At 42.7% G+C, this 14,488-nt stretch overlaps 1 protein-coding gene across 1 annotated transcript in view; it reads right to left on the bottom strand.

Moving 5' to 3' along the window:
* Window positions 1–1,888, bottom strand: part of LOC123775371 (organic cation transporter protein-like) — a 149,791-nt gene extending 147,903 nt beyond the window's left edge. The window contains exon 1 of the mRNA XM_069321956.1: window positions 1,573–1,888. The gene's annotated coding sequence lies outside the window, so the exon portion shown is untranslated. The remainder of the gene's footprint in view (window positions 1–1,572) is intronic.
* Between the last annotated feature and the right edge of the window lie 12,600 nt (window positions 1,889–14,488).

Genomic DNA, 14,488 nt, shown 5'->3' with positions numbered 1-14,488 from the left:
ACACACGGAACAACACAAGCCACACACTGAACAACACAAGCCACACACTGAACAACACAAGCCACACACACTGAACAACACAAGCCACACACTGAACAACACAAGCCACACACACTGAACAACACAAGCCACACACACTGAACAACACAAGCCACACACACTGAACAACACAAGCCACACACACTGAACAACACAAGCCACACACACTGAACAACACAAGCCACACACACTGAACAACACAAGCCACACACACTGAACAACACAAGCCACACACACTGAACAACACAAGCCACACACACTGAACAACACAAGCCACACACACTGAACAACACAAGCCACACACGGAACAACACAAGCCACACACACTGAACAACACAAGCCACACACTGAACAACACAAGCCACACACGGAACAACACACACTGAACCAAAGAGCCGAAGCTCAACCCCCGCCTGCACCACTAGGTGGGTACACTGCGCCAGGTATGTAGGGGTCCAGGCTGGTGACCAGGCCTGGACCCCTAGGCCAGGTGACCAGGGGCCAAATAATTAATACCAGGTAAAGAGGGGGGTGAGGTGGGGTGAGAAGGGGGAAGTCCAGCCTCTCCCGCACCGCTCCTAAATCGAATCCAGATCCAACTGTACGAGAGCTGCGAGGAGGGTCTGGGAGTAGTGATTAGGAGCGATCTGAACCCCCCTCCAAAAATCAATGCATAAATGTACGAAATCAAGCAAGTAGAATATTTGGATATATTTCTAGAAGCGTTAGCAACGAGTTAATGTTCTTTGGCTTTATCTTGCTCTTGTCCCTTTTAAATTATGCAGTACAGTTTTGGTCTCCGTACTCTTGCATGGACATAAAGTCACTCCAACGCATATACAGTATAAAGAAGGATGACAAAGTTTGTCCCTGGAATTTATAAAAACCTCCACTATGAATAGAAATAAAAAATAAATGAATTTGCAGTCTAGAAAGACAAAGTCGAGTAATTGAATAAAGAGTAATGGATGCCATCATTCAAGTCAGTAAATAGATAAAAGGTACAGGAAAAGATATATACAAGATTTTATATATATATCAACACAAAACAAAACTCGAAGCAAAATATATAAATTGGAGACGCTTAGGTTGAAGAATTAAAAACTTGGGTGAATACTGGCTTGGTAACAATATTGTTGATTTGTGGAACATATTACCGGGTATCATAATACAAGTGGAATAGCTGGATTGCTTTAAGCGTAGGTTAGTCATATATGTATATATATAAATTTCTTTGTGTGGATATAATCAGGAACCGGCTCTTATGGTCCACGTTCCTATATTGGTATGTGATCCGACTGCGGAAGTCCTATGCACACTCCAAGCATAATAGGGATGTAGTGTAGGGATGCTTGGAGTGTGCTGGGATGCTTGGGACGCCGGGAGATGACTGACAGCATCACGGGGGAAGACACCTGCAAGCTTCTCACCTCCTCTCATCACGCCCAATATGAGTTCATAACCAAGTCATAAAGTAATTGTCACATCATATATTTTATATGTATACGGTTTCATAAAATTTTAGCTGTGTACCTTTTTATAGGGAAGGCTTGGCCTGCGAGTCAGCGGTAAAACACACACCTCAGCTTCCTTCTGGAAAATGATTATAGTGATACGCGAGTTTGAGACAAGGTTCACTGTCCTGCTGATGGCTCACACTGAGGCAGACACACTGGGAGCACCGCCACACTGCACTCCGGCCACACACGCCGCCACCGGGGCAAATGTTACCACAAAAACACGAGAGTTGGAACAGAGCATCAGCGCACACCCGACCCTGGCGGTGGAAACTTCCCCTCTGACGAGGGTCGGCGGCCGCCAACCTTACCTCTCTGGCCGACCCCATCCCACCGACCAGCCGCCCTAAACCCCCCCTATCTGCCTCCACCATCTCCCTCCTCCCAACCCACCCCCCGCCATCCCGGCCGACAGAGGGCCCCCGGCCGAATGCGCCCCCGCGCCACCCTTTGTTTCCCCACCATGACACGCGTGTATTTGGCCTTAACCCCTCACAAGGACCAATATTATCACTACATTATACATCATTTTTACTCACTTGGAAAGAAAATTGCAAGTCAGACTTGCTGCAAACAGACGAGCAGACAGACAACTTATCTCTACGCTCTACAACTTAGCTGGTTATAAAGCCCTTCGCAACTGCAGGCCTAATAAAAAAGGAGGTGGCACAGCAATATATTACAAAGATACCTTCATCTGCAATAGTGTTATTGGTGATAGAGACGACTATTGTGAATATACCTTTGCCAAGCTCTCCAGTAAATCCCTTAAATCCTCCTTGACTATCGGTGCCATCTATAGATTTTCAGAGGTATGCCACTAGGCTAGTGCCAGAACTAAGAGGCATGAGTTGTGAGGACAGACTACGTGAACTGCACCTCACGTCGCTGGAAGACAGAAACGCTAGGGGGAGACATGATCACCACATACAAAATTCTCAGGGGAATTGACAGGGTGGACAAGGATAGATTATTTAATACGGGTGGTACACGCACAAGGAGACACAGGTGGAAGCTGAGTACCCAAATGAGCCACAGAGACATTAGAAAGAACTTTTTCAGTGTCAAGAGTAGTTAGTAAATGGAATGCACTAGGAAGTGATGTGGTGGAGGCTGACTCCATACACAGTTTCAAATGTAGATATGACAGAACCCATTAGGCTCAGGAATCTGTACATCAGTTGATTGACGGTTGAGAGGCGGGACCAAAGAGCCAGAACTCAACCTCCACAAGCACAATTAGGTGAGTACGTGCATATCTTGCTAAAAACAAACTCCTAAATAGCACCTGCTTATCAGTATAGACCAATATCAAACCTACCCATATTATCAAAAATATTTGAAAAAATTACCTACAAACAGCTCTACTCCTACCTCGTAAAATTCGACAAACTCAGCCCCTGTCAGTTTGGCTTCCGCTCCCCCCCCCCCCCCCCAAAAAAAAAAAAAAGTACCAACGACGCAATTATTGTAAATTTGTTTGACCTTTTTTATTATTCCTTTTTTCAACACAATTTATTCCTAATCCCAATTACTATTAAGTTTTAGTCTAAGTTTTTTTTCCCACACCTTGCCTGAAACGCTATGCGTATTACTGGCTTTAGGTATTGTATGTACTAGTTCTATCTATAAATCCAACTTTATGTTAGCAAATCATCTATGTATGTACTTTTCCTGAATAAAAAATTTGAATTTGAATCTACTCAGCCCGTGACAAAAATGAGTTCCCGATTGCACTCTGCATCGACCTGAGAAAGGCCTTTGATACTATTAACCATAACTACCTCTTACTTAAACTCCACCATTATGGAATCCGAGGCCTTGCTCAGAACTATATTCGATCCTATCTTATTGACAGACACCAATATGTAGCCATCAATGATATTATCTCTCCCACTCCACCATTATTATACCAATATGTAGCCATCAATGATATAATCTCTCCCACTCTACCATTATTATTTTTTATTTTGTTATTTATATATACAAGAGTTCTTACATTCTTGTACAGCTACTAGCACACATAGCGTTTCGGGCAAGTCCTTAATTTCTACACACACACACATTCCCCAGAAAACAGCCCGTAGCAGCTGTCTAACTACCAGGTACCTATTTATTGCTAGGTGAACAGGTGTATCAGGGTGAAAGAAACTCTGTCCATTTGTTTCCGCCTCTGCCGGGGATCGAACCCGGACCCTTAGGACTACGAACCCTGAGCGCTGTCCACTCAGCCGTAAGGTCCCCAGGCATTAACCACAGGAGTGCCACAGTTCAGCATCCTAGGGCCTCTCCCATTTTTTGTATACATCAATGATCTGTCTAATGATCAGTTGTACGTTAGTTGACATAAATAAAATAAATAAATGTCTCTAACTTTCTTCAACCTATATTATTTGCTGACGATACTACCTTCATCTACTCATTCCTCTACCCACACACACTAAATACTGTTGTAAATAACGAATTAAAAAAAACACTTATGGATGTTAACCAACAAACTCACACTAAACATAGAAAAGACCTACTACATCGTATTTGAAAGCAAATCAACAAATGCAATTCAGCTTCAGATAGACAATGTTAACATCAGTAATAAAAATTATGGAAAGTTCCTTGACCTATACTTAGACAAGAGACTCAACTTCAGCACCCACATACAGCCCACTGGATGGGGGGCGGTGTGCAGGACAAACATATCAATTGACACTTGCTCTCCACATATGTCTGTTGCTTAATTTAGAAACTGTACTTGTGGTCGATCTCGAACCCATTTATGATGTGATGTGCCTACACGTACAGCTTTCCCGTAACTTAATTGTGCAGAGTGAATTTAAACCTTAAAGCCTTGTAATGTTTTGAAATTAAGTGTAGATGAGTTATGTAATTTTAACTAACCTATGCAGTTACGTTCAAATACATAAGATCAAGGCCGAGGAAACCCAATCAGCTCAAAGTGACTTCCTTCAAAAGCTGGAAAAACAAATAAATCTCCTTCAGATTCACCAGGCGGCTTCCGAAGACGACCAAGAGCAGCAACAACTTCATGACTCCCTGATAATTAGCTCTGCTGATCTGTCGGAAAATCCGACACCATTTAATAATCAGACAGATAATAGCTGTATTACCAACAAGTTAACCCATAGAAAACGTAACTTGTAGTGGAATTACCGTCTATAGAAAACGGGATATCACCACATACTATTATAAATCACCACCTATTATGGTGGGAATTATTCTTACATACATTAGTCTTTGGACTTTACCATCATAAAACATCTCATATAAATTAACTTCATTATCAATATTAAAGTAGAGTAAATGTAACCCTTCTATCACTTATTGACATCTGGACAATGTAGGCCAGGCGTCAGTGAGGAAGGAGGGGCAGCCATTGTTGATACTAGACCAGAGGCTCACGGGAGCAAATTCGGCTCCTGTTAATTTTACTTGGACGTAGTGTTATGGAAACCAAAGGTGTACCATTATCAACACGCTGTCTACAAATTTAAGTTAAGTGTCTATCCGAAACCCGTTTATCATTCATTTATGGCCATTAATGTCAGGATATAGGGTGATCCAGTTAGAACACGAGGCAGCCTCAAACTAAAGGTAATTAAGCCAGGTCTTCATTGTTCCATGTACAGTGTTTCTCTGATATACTTGTCATATATAGGATTCTGGCTTTACAGCTAGCGCCCTTTTGACAGGTCAAGACGAGGAAGCCTTTGTGCATCAGTTACCAGGGTGATGGAAGCTACCTCAAAGAGGGAAAATGTGGTGTCTACATCCTGGTTATACCTGGTGGACTTAAGGCCTGCTGTACTATAAGATAAGGAACCTCTTCAATGTATGTAGTCTAATACTGTAGTTTGATTGGCTGCATATATATAAATTAATTAATATAAACCCCCCTAATGTGTAGAGGATCGATTTGTGAGATTATGAGATTATTGCAGAAATACAGTCCACTCATTATCATACAAATTGCTATCGAAGTATATAAATTAACGTAAATATAAATTCTATATAAATTCATATAAATCTCACAGGTCGGTTCCCACATTATTTGGGATCTACCTGATGAACAACAAGGTGAGAATTATTGTAACGTAGCCTACGCCCTAATTAATTCAAAGATCAAAGTCAACGTTGATATCAAATCAGCTGTCAGGCTAGATAAAAACAGTTCCCGTAGCAGTAGGAGCATGCTCATCAAACTTGCAAATCCCGCTGTCAAGTTTGACCTCATACAATCAGCTGCTAAGCAAAAACCCAACCTCTATATAAATTGAAATTGAATTGAAATTGAAATAAGTTTATTGAGGTAAAATACACACAAAGGGATGAGGTAGCTCAAGCTATTCTCACCCCGTTCAGTACAACGTGTTAGTACATACATAGACACACATCGCAAACAATAAACCTGTTACCAAACATTCTGAGAGATAAACATGTACATTTCCTCCTTCACAAGTAGTATGGTATCAGACGTACACAAATACTTTTATGACCTAGTTATACGGATAATTCAACAAAATATTACAGTCTTGGTGCAAAATTCTTATATCTCTCAAGAATATCATCAACCTTTCCTTTGTGACACATCCAGGCTATTTGCTCAGGAACAGTCTTTATCTCAGTGTTTCTATATACATTAATCAACGGACAATCAAGAACATAATGGGCAAGGGTGTGAGACCTTAACATACCACATAGTTTACACTTCGTGTCATTATCATGAACACCTATCCCATATTCCCAGTAATATTTGTACCCAAGCCTGAGCCGCATGTACACAGAGTCACTCCAAGCATTTCTCCTAATACCATAAGTGAAATGGGTGTTTTGACTCACATACATGTAGTGTTGCATGGTTAGACTTCTCTCATACATTATCCCTCTCCTCTCCACTCCTGCCTGTGCCTGAATATTTCTGATTTTGCTTCTTATTTGTCTCATTGTGAATTCACATTCAATGTGAATTTGTGGTTTTGATGTGGCACGTTTGGCCAAGTCATCCGCCACCTCGTTGAGCACTATTCCAACATGAGATGGAATCCACATGAATTTCACACTATGACCTTTCAGCTGTATCTCAGTTATTCTTCTCTTACAATCCTCAACTATAGACATGAAGACTGGGTTTCGACTGTTTAAGGACTCCAGTGCTCCTCGGCTATCGACAAATACAAAAACATTTTTGTCGTCATGACGTACTTCCTCCAAACACGCCAGAATGGCCTGCAGTTCAGCTTGTGTGGATGATATATAATTACTAAGCCGGAGTTCAATTATCCTGTCCACAGTCCCAAACTCCGTATATTCCCTTATTAGGACACCACACCCTGCCCTGCCATCCTCCGCCACCGACCCGTCGCAATATACATGTAAACTGTTGCCTCTTGGTAACCGAGATATCATGCTTCCATACAAACACCGTAATTGTCCCGGTTCATGATGAATCTTTTTCACCTTGAGGGGTACAATTTCGACGTCTATTTTCTGTACTTTCCAGGGAGCAGACATATTACACTGTCGAGAGGGTTTACAGCAGTCAAGTACATCGTATTCCCTGAGGTCATGAGCTAATCCCCTCGTGTAGCGTGTCTCCCTCAGTTTCCTGGAAGTGTGTACGTCACTCAAGCAGGTCTGAACGCTCTCAAACAACTTATCCCCTCCTTTTCTCCGCATGAAACGAATAGCTACTCTAGTGTTAATGTCACGGACTCTATCACACACACTCTGTAAATTTAATTCCATTCTCATTATTTCAATCATTGCATTTCTTTGACATCCAAGAATAATCCTCATAGCCTCGTTCTGTATCAGCTCTATTTTTTGAATTCTGCCTTGGCCTGTGTAAGACAAAACGGGTGCTGCGTAGTCTATCAGGGACCGAACAGTGCTTATGTATAACATCCGTAAGATAGATACCCCAACACCTTTACCAGAAAAAGCCAGTGCTTTTAGAGGATGCAGACGGGCTTTACATAAGGTGCTGATATGATTTATTTCAGCATTTTTACTCTCACATGTGTATCCAACATACATGCCCAGATACTTGTACTTCTGAACACGGCTCAGTTCCATACCATTTAGAGTAAGTGTTATATTTCTTCGTTTCCTATACTCATATTTGGTTTTATCTGCATTTATAACTAAGCCTAACTTGTGACAGGTTGTACCAAGTATGTTAAGAGCAGTTTGAATTTTGTTCCCGGAAGTGCCTTGTATAAGAATGTCATCAGCATATATGATCGTCGTGACCCCTGGAGGATACATCTCTGATGCTAATCTGTTCATTAATACATTGAATAAGGTGGGACTTAATACTCCCCCTTGTGGGGTACCTAACTGAAACCTCCGTTCCTCAGACATGTATCCCTGATAATACACCTGACCTTTTCTGCCTTGTAGATAATCCCTTATCCAGTGTAGCAATCTCCCTGTTAAGATTATTTTACATTACGATTATCATTTGTCTCATTATTTGTTGTTATATATTAATCTTGGACAGTCTCTACTGATATTTTGCTTTCTCCACCAAACTTCTGTATCCTTCCCGGCTATCTACGGTGATATTTATTCTACTTCAAATTGTTTCTATTTTTTGTGTACTTGCATTTATTGTTGTGTTTTGCTATAATAAATCTCTAATTACAGCAGAGTTAGTATTTATGTAAGCATCTACCTCAGTGTCATAGTAAAATTTTACTCATAAATATAATCTTAACCTGTTATTTTTTTAAATTTTAAATTTAATTGTAATTTGATTTATACATCATTTACTGTAATTATTGAGCTCATTTTGTTTTCTTCAGTTCATGCTAATTATAGGTTCACAACTAAGCTATATAAAATAATTTATCTTTAAGATTATTTTACTTTACGATTATTATTTGTCTTATTATTTTTGCTATATATTAATCTTGTCAGTCTACTGTTTTTTGTCTTCTCTCTTAATCTAACTTCTGTATCCTTCCTGGCTATCTACGGTAATCTTCACACTACTTCTAATTGTTTCTATTTTTTGTGTACTTACGTTTATTGTTGTGTTTTGCTATAATTACTTTCTATTTACAGCAGATTTAGTATTTAACTGTTCCTGTAATTGCTTGTCTTATTGTATCGTGACCCCATTGCATCTACATGCGTACTGATATTGATCCTGATCGAAATCTTCTGTCTCATATCTACACAAATCAGCACACTGATCATCATTATTGCAGGTATTACACAGCAAAACTTGCAAAAAACAAACACCTAAATGGCACCTGCTTATCAGTTTACAACCAAAATGTTAGATCACTTGGTAAACATTTTGATGATATAAATGCACTACTCACAGCACTAGGTACTAAATTATCATTCATTATTTTAACAGAAACCTGGCTAAGTAAAGACTATACCCAACTCTACAATTTAGCTGGTTATAAAGCCATTCACAACTGCAGGTCTAATAAAAAAGGAGGTGGCACAGCAATATATTACAAAAATACCTTCATCTGCAATAGTGTCATTAGTGATAAAGACGACTATTGTGAATATACCTTTGCCAAGTTCTCCAGTAAATCCCTTAAATCCTCCTTAACTATCGGTGCCATCTATAGATTTCCCAATACCAACATAGCTTCATTCTCAGATAACGTAAGGATCTTATCATAAATAATAATCTCAACAAAAATCACATCATTCTAGGGGGTGATTTCAATATTGACCTGAGTCTTCAAAATAATCCTCAAGTTGACTATTTCCGTAACAGCATGAACTCCTGTATGCTAATCCCCACAATCACCAAGCCACCAAAGTCAGTCAAACATCTGCCACTACCTTGGATCACTTATGGACTAATATAACAGCTCCCCTTACATCTGGTATAATCTATGACAGAACAAATGACCACTATTCTACCTTCCTCATAGCAAACATGGACATAACACCATCAGAAAGCAAGAAACTCTCATTCAGGCTACACAGTAAAGCCCCCATTCAGCTTTAGGCAATCTCTCAAATGCACTTCACAATATTAACTGGGAATCTGAATTCAATAATACACAGGATATAAACTCATTAACTAACCTCTTTCTCTCCAAAACTCTATGCCTCTATGACACTCACTGTCCCCTCCTTACCAAACAAGTAACTGACAAAGAATAAACAATCCGTGGCTCACAAGTGGCATAATCAAATCAATCAACAAAAAACATGAATATGAAAAGAAATTTAGGATTGGCCTAGTTACAAAGGAAGTAGTTAAAAGGTAACTTTTAAAAAGGTAAGCACATCAGTGCTTACCAGTATTATAAGAAAAGCTAAACTTTCATATTATGAGATGTTACGACCCTGGGTTCCTCAGTGAAAACCAGAGGTCAAAATTGAGTTAAATAAACTGCCTTATAGTATTGGAAACACATCACGAGGTGCATTTGTTTGTATTTTCCCTGCCAGACGTAAGACTATTCTTGTTTCTCAAAGAGCATTTAAAGACTGAGCTTGGGGTTGATTATTAAATAATAAAATAGGCACCAACTATGTTTACTAATACTTTCTAATCATTTGTAAAGTAAACCTGAGTAAACTTGGGATAGGAATGCTGTACGATTAGTTGAGTAGTCTGCTGGCAGCGAGTCTACTGAGGGAGAAGAGTAGAGATGGGCTCTCTTCTCTGGCTGGCGTTGTGGTGAAAGGAAACCTCCTCCCCTTCCTCTGTTTCTTTATTTCTGTGTCGTTGTTATCCAGTTAAGTAGACTGTGTAGTATCCTCATTGTCTGGCATAAACGTGTTCTATGTGTAGAGTATTGATGTGTAGCAATTAGGTGTTCACTAGTGTTTATTTTTACAAGTTATTCTAGGGGGTTCCAGGGGAACCACGTGGGCTCCAGTGTTACCAGTAAGCTCCCTAGAGTCATTGCTAGTGTCCCTTGCCTAGTAGAACTTTACCCTAGCTTGTTCTCAGTGTAAACCTTGTATCCTGCTTATGTGGACCAAGGCTTTTAACGTAAGATAGTGTGGTAAAGTAATTATTATTATTGTTATTGGTGTGAGTGTATATGGGGGTTGTTAAGGGGTTAATAAATAAGTAAGTTAGTTAAAGGAGTATCCATTCTTCCTGTATAGGAGATCTATGATCAACCTCTAGACTGACATGATCTAGTAGCAAGTTAATATTCACTGTGGACAGTTTATTTTGGGGGCCGGATCTTTTAGATCTCCCATATTTGATAACTCTTAATGCTAACTACTGCCCCTACATCCAGGTATACTATATCCCCCATAGTAGAGATTCCCATTTTTAACATGAGACTAGATTCAAAGTAGCAAAAGGCAACATGAAAAGCACATGGAAAACCATCTCTGATATCCTAGGAACTAAACAACACTCCCACAACCAGATAACACTCTCTAAGGATGGTTATACACCATCAACTGATTTAGAAATGGCAAATGAATTTAATAGCTTCTTTTCATCGGTTGGTGCTAACCTTGCCAGTAAAATCCCACAGACTCAGACACATATCAACACATATCTCTCAGGCAACTATCCAAACTCTCTTCTCATTTCACCAGTCAGCCCGACAGATGTTGTGTCCATCATACACTCGCTAAAAACCAAAGCTGGGAACATCAGTGAAATCCCATCCATTGTATACAAGAACGCCTCCCATGCCCTTGCGCCACCCATAGCTCTGCTGTTCAACAAATCCCTAGAGTGTCATACCTTCCCTGATATACTTAAAAAAGCAAGAGTAACGGATTTTGATAAACTTCCACAGCGCCCGAACGGGGCAGTTGTGCACCAAGGATTGGCCCACAGATGTAAGACCGGCGTCCTGCCTGCACTGTGCTTGTAGGAGGAGGTGAGTATGGCACTACTCCTCGAGAGCTGAAGTTGTTCCAGGCGGAGCGTGTGCTGACCTCCTGCGGTATGCACAGCCTCCCCTACAAGTAGGCAAGCGTGGTAAGCTAAAGCGAAGAGCGCCCTATAGCAGTGTTTCTCATAGCTAGTGCTACAAGAACTTCCTAGAGACAAAGAGGCGAAAACCGTGAAATCAGAAGTTGGAGTTCAAGATAATTGGCGTAATATCCACGAATGTTCCACTGAAGAAGAGACACCAACAAAAAGAAAAAGGATAGCAACAGAGAACAAGGAAGAAACAAAGGTGAAAGAGGAACACAGCACGTTAAAGCTCAGTGTCGGGATCAGGGTCAGCAAAGTCAAGGTTAGGGGGCATGGGTAAACTGAGCAAAGATGGAGGGAAGGGAGCGGGAGAACAGACCAGAGGCAGACGAGCAGGGTCCAGAGGAGGAGACAACTGAGAGGGGCAGTCAAGGACAGCAGGAGGAGGAGGGGCAGAAAGAGGGGAGCACACCCTGGCAAGGGCAGCAACCGAGAGGGAAGTGGGGACCAAAGAAACCTCCATAGCAGGAGCAGGGGGCGCGGCCACCGAAATGGGAGGGGATGGAGCGAGAGTGTCAGAGGTAGGGGGCGAGGAAGAAAGCGAAGTCTTCTTACCTGCTGGGGAGGAGGAAGGAGAGGAGCCAGGCTTTTGCTTCTGACTCAAAGAGGCAAGCATCCCAGCAACAATGTACTGGGCAACAGAATCAAGCGTCTCAACAGGAAAAGCAGAACGAGGGCAAACAACATGATGACCGCTGGGAGAGTGATGGACATCAGCCCGCCGCCGGCATGGAGAGCCAAAAGATGGAGAAGGATGAGGAGGAGGATCAGAGGGAGACAAGGAAGAAGACACAGGAAACATGACAGACTGGGCAGAAAGAAGGGGAACCCCAAACTGAAAACTATGAGGGGGACCCTTCAGGACAGAACTCAAAGGAACTGAGGAGGCGGTGGGCGTATCTGGGTCTAAGGCCTGGAAACGGAGTGAGACGGAAGGAGGAGGGAAGGACGAGGAGAGGAAGAGCGCAGCACACGAGCATAAGTGACGTTAGCGTAAAGGGGGAGACGGCGAACTTGGCACCTCGCCTCAGGAAAAGACAAACGTTCCCGGTGCTTCAAATTGAGGATGGCTGCCTCAAGCTTGTAATGTGTACACGCACGGGAGAAGGCAGGGTGGGCCTCACAGCAATTGAGGCAGCGAGCCCGGGGAGAAGAGCACTCCAACTTAAGAGTGACCTTCGTCTCCACACAAGGGACAGAGAGACAGTACCGGAACATCGGAAAGCACCATGCCCGAACCTCCAGCACTTATCACAGAGCCGAGGAGAGGGAATGTACTCCTGGATGAAGCACCTGTCACCATCAAGAAGGGTCGGAAGGGTCCTACCATCAAAGATAATCTTCACAACCCGAAGGGGCTGACGGCGACGACCACGAGGGGGACAAGTAAACGTCTCTCCTGGAGGACAGAATGGCCCTGGGCTTCGAGGATATGCCGAATATCTTTGTGGCAGTCCTTTAGATTCCGAACACCAATGGCAACATGGGGCAGGAGGAGAACAGTGCCAACACTGGCATTCAACCGAGTGTTCTTGGAGACCCGAACAGGGGGTCTCGCCAAGGCAGGATAAGGCAGCCAAGCGTGCGGTTGCATCCTGAGAAGGAGCAACAACGACACATGTACCGAGACGGGTGGGGTTAAAAGTAACAGAGGCATCTACTGAATCAACAAGGTACCTATGGAGGGAGAAATAGTCAGGTGTAGTAGAATCCTGAGGGAGTAGATCAAAGTATTTGGCCCATGAGGCAGGACCAAACAAGGCTTAGTACGCATCAGTACTGGAAGGGATCGTGTGAATGCAGCCGTGGCATGGACAGTGCTGAGAACTCCCAGAGAGGGATTAAAAGGCACAGTAGTCACAATGAGAGACTGAGCCCTGCCAGAGGACTAGGTGGTCACCACTGGGGGCTTGTGGCTCGACCCAACCACAGATGGAGGGGAGGAGAGGGGAGTAGTCAGGAGGGTCAAAGGAGGAGCAAGATCAGGACCCAAAGCAACAGGGGCTACAGAGTCCGGTCTTCCAACACGGTCCGACTCGGGGGCTTGGTCGCCCACCCCACAAGCCTGAGAAGGGATAAGAGTAACGGAATTTGACATGAAACGAGTCAAGACATTCATTCACGAATGTGCCCCCATACCCATCATGGAGCCACAATTAGAGGCAGGACACCCAACAAGATGCTATCGCCGATCATGTCGGGGCCCCTAGGGGTGCGTCGTGAGTATACGCCCCACAAACACCACCTTAAGAACCGTCAGTTCGTTGAGATCGGGTTCAATGACGAGGAGGATTGAAAATAAAAGCGTCCCCTCGCTTGCGACGTTGGGTAGCACAGGTCTACGGGTGAGAATGTGCGCCTTCCCAAACACCCGGGAGTCAACACAGAAGATGTCTAGAAGAAGAATCAAGACGGGTAAAAGGTCAGCGGGAAATAACAATTAGAAAGGAGAAGAGGGAGGGGGGGGAGAAAAATGAAACATAAGGAAAAGGAAAAGACATCCAGCAAAATTGGTGAAGATAGCAGCAGGAGCATAAGGCTTCAAAAGAACAGAGGACTGTCCCATGGAGCATCACACTCCCGCAGCCGCCCACCAGGCCCCCCTCATGACGACGACAACGGGCCAGAAAGGGAGGGGGGAAAAGTCATTGGTAGCCTTAGGCTATTTCTTCCAGTGACCCAACTGCAACTCGGCACCCACAGACCAGAAATTTGTTTTTATTGACACAATTCACTTATGCGAGAGAACACGAGCCCCATTTTTGACAGTAAACTTGCATGAACCACAGGCTGATTATATCAGAAAGAGCTCCTCTCATGAAAGGTTCAAACCTTAGACTGACAGAAGTAATGAACACACTGACATAAGTATCTCACAAGTGATTCCTGAGGGTCCAGGAATGCATGCCTCATGAAGCATTGTTTCTTGGAAAAATTTGGTTCCAAGTTGCAAAAAGTTAACCTATGAATGGGT

This window comes from Procambarus clarkii, chromosome 10, assembly GCF_040958095.1.
Source record: "Procambarus clarkii isolate CNS0578487 chromosome 10, FALCON_Pclarkii_2.0, whole genome shotgun sequence".
Taxonomy (NCBI): Eukaryota; Metazoa; Arthropoda; class Malacostraca; order Decapoda; family Cambaridae; genus Procambarus; species Procambarus clarkii.
The sequence above is the reverse complement of the archived record's forward strand: the minus strand, read 5'-3'. Positions and strand labels throughout refer to the sequence as shown.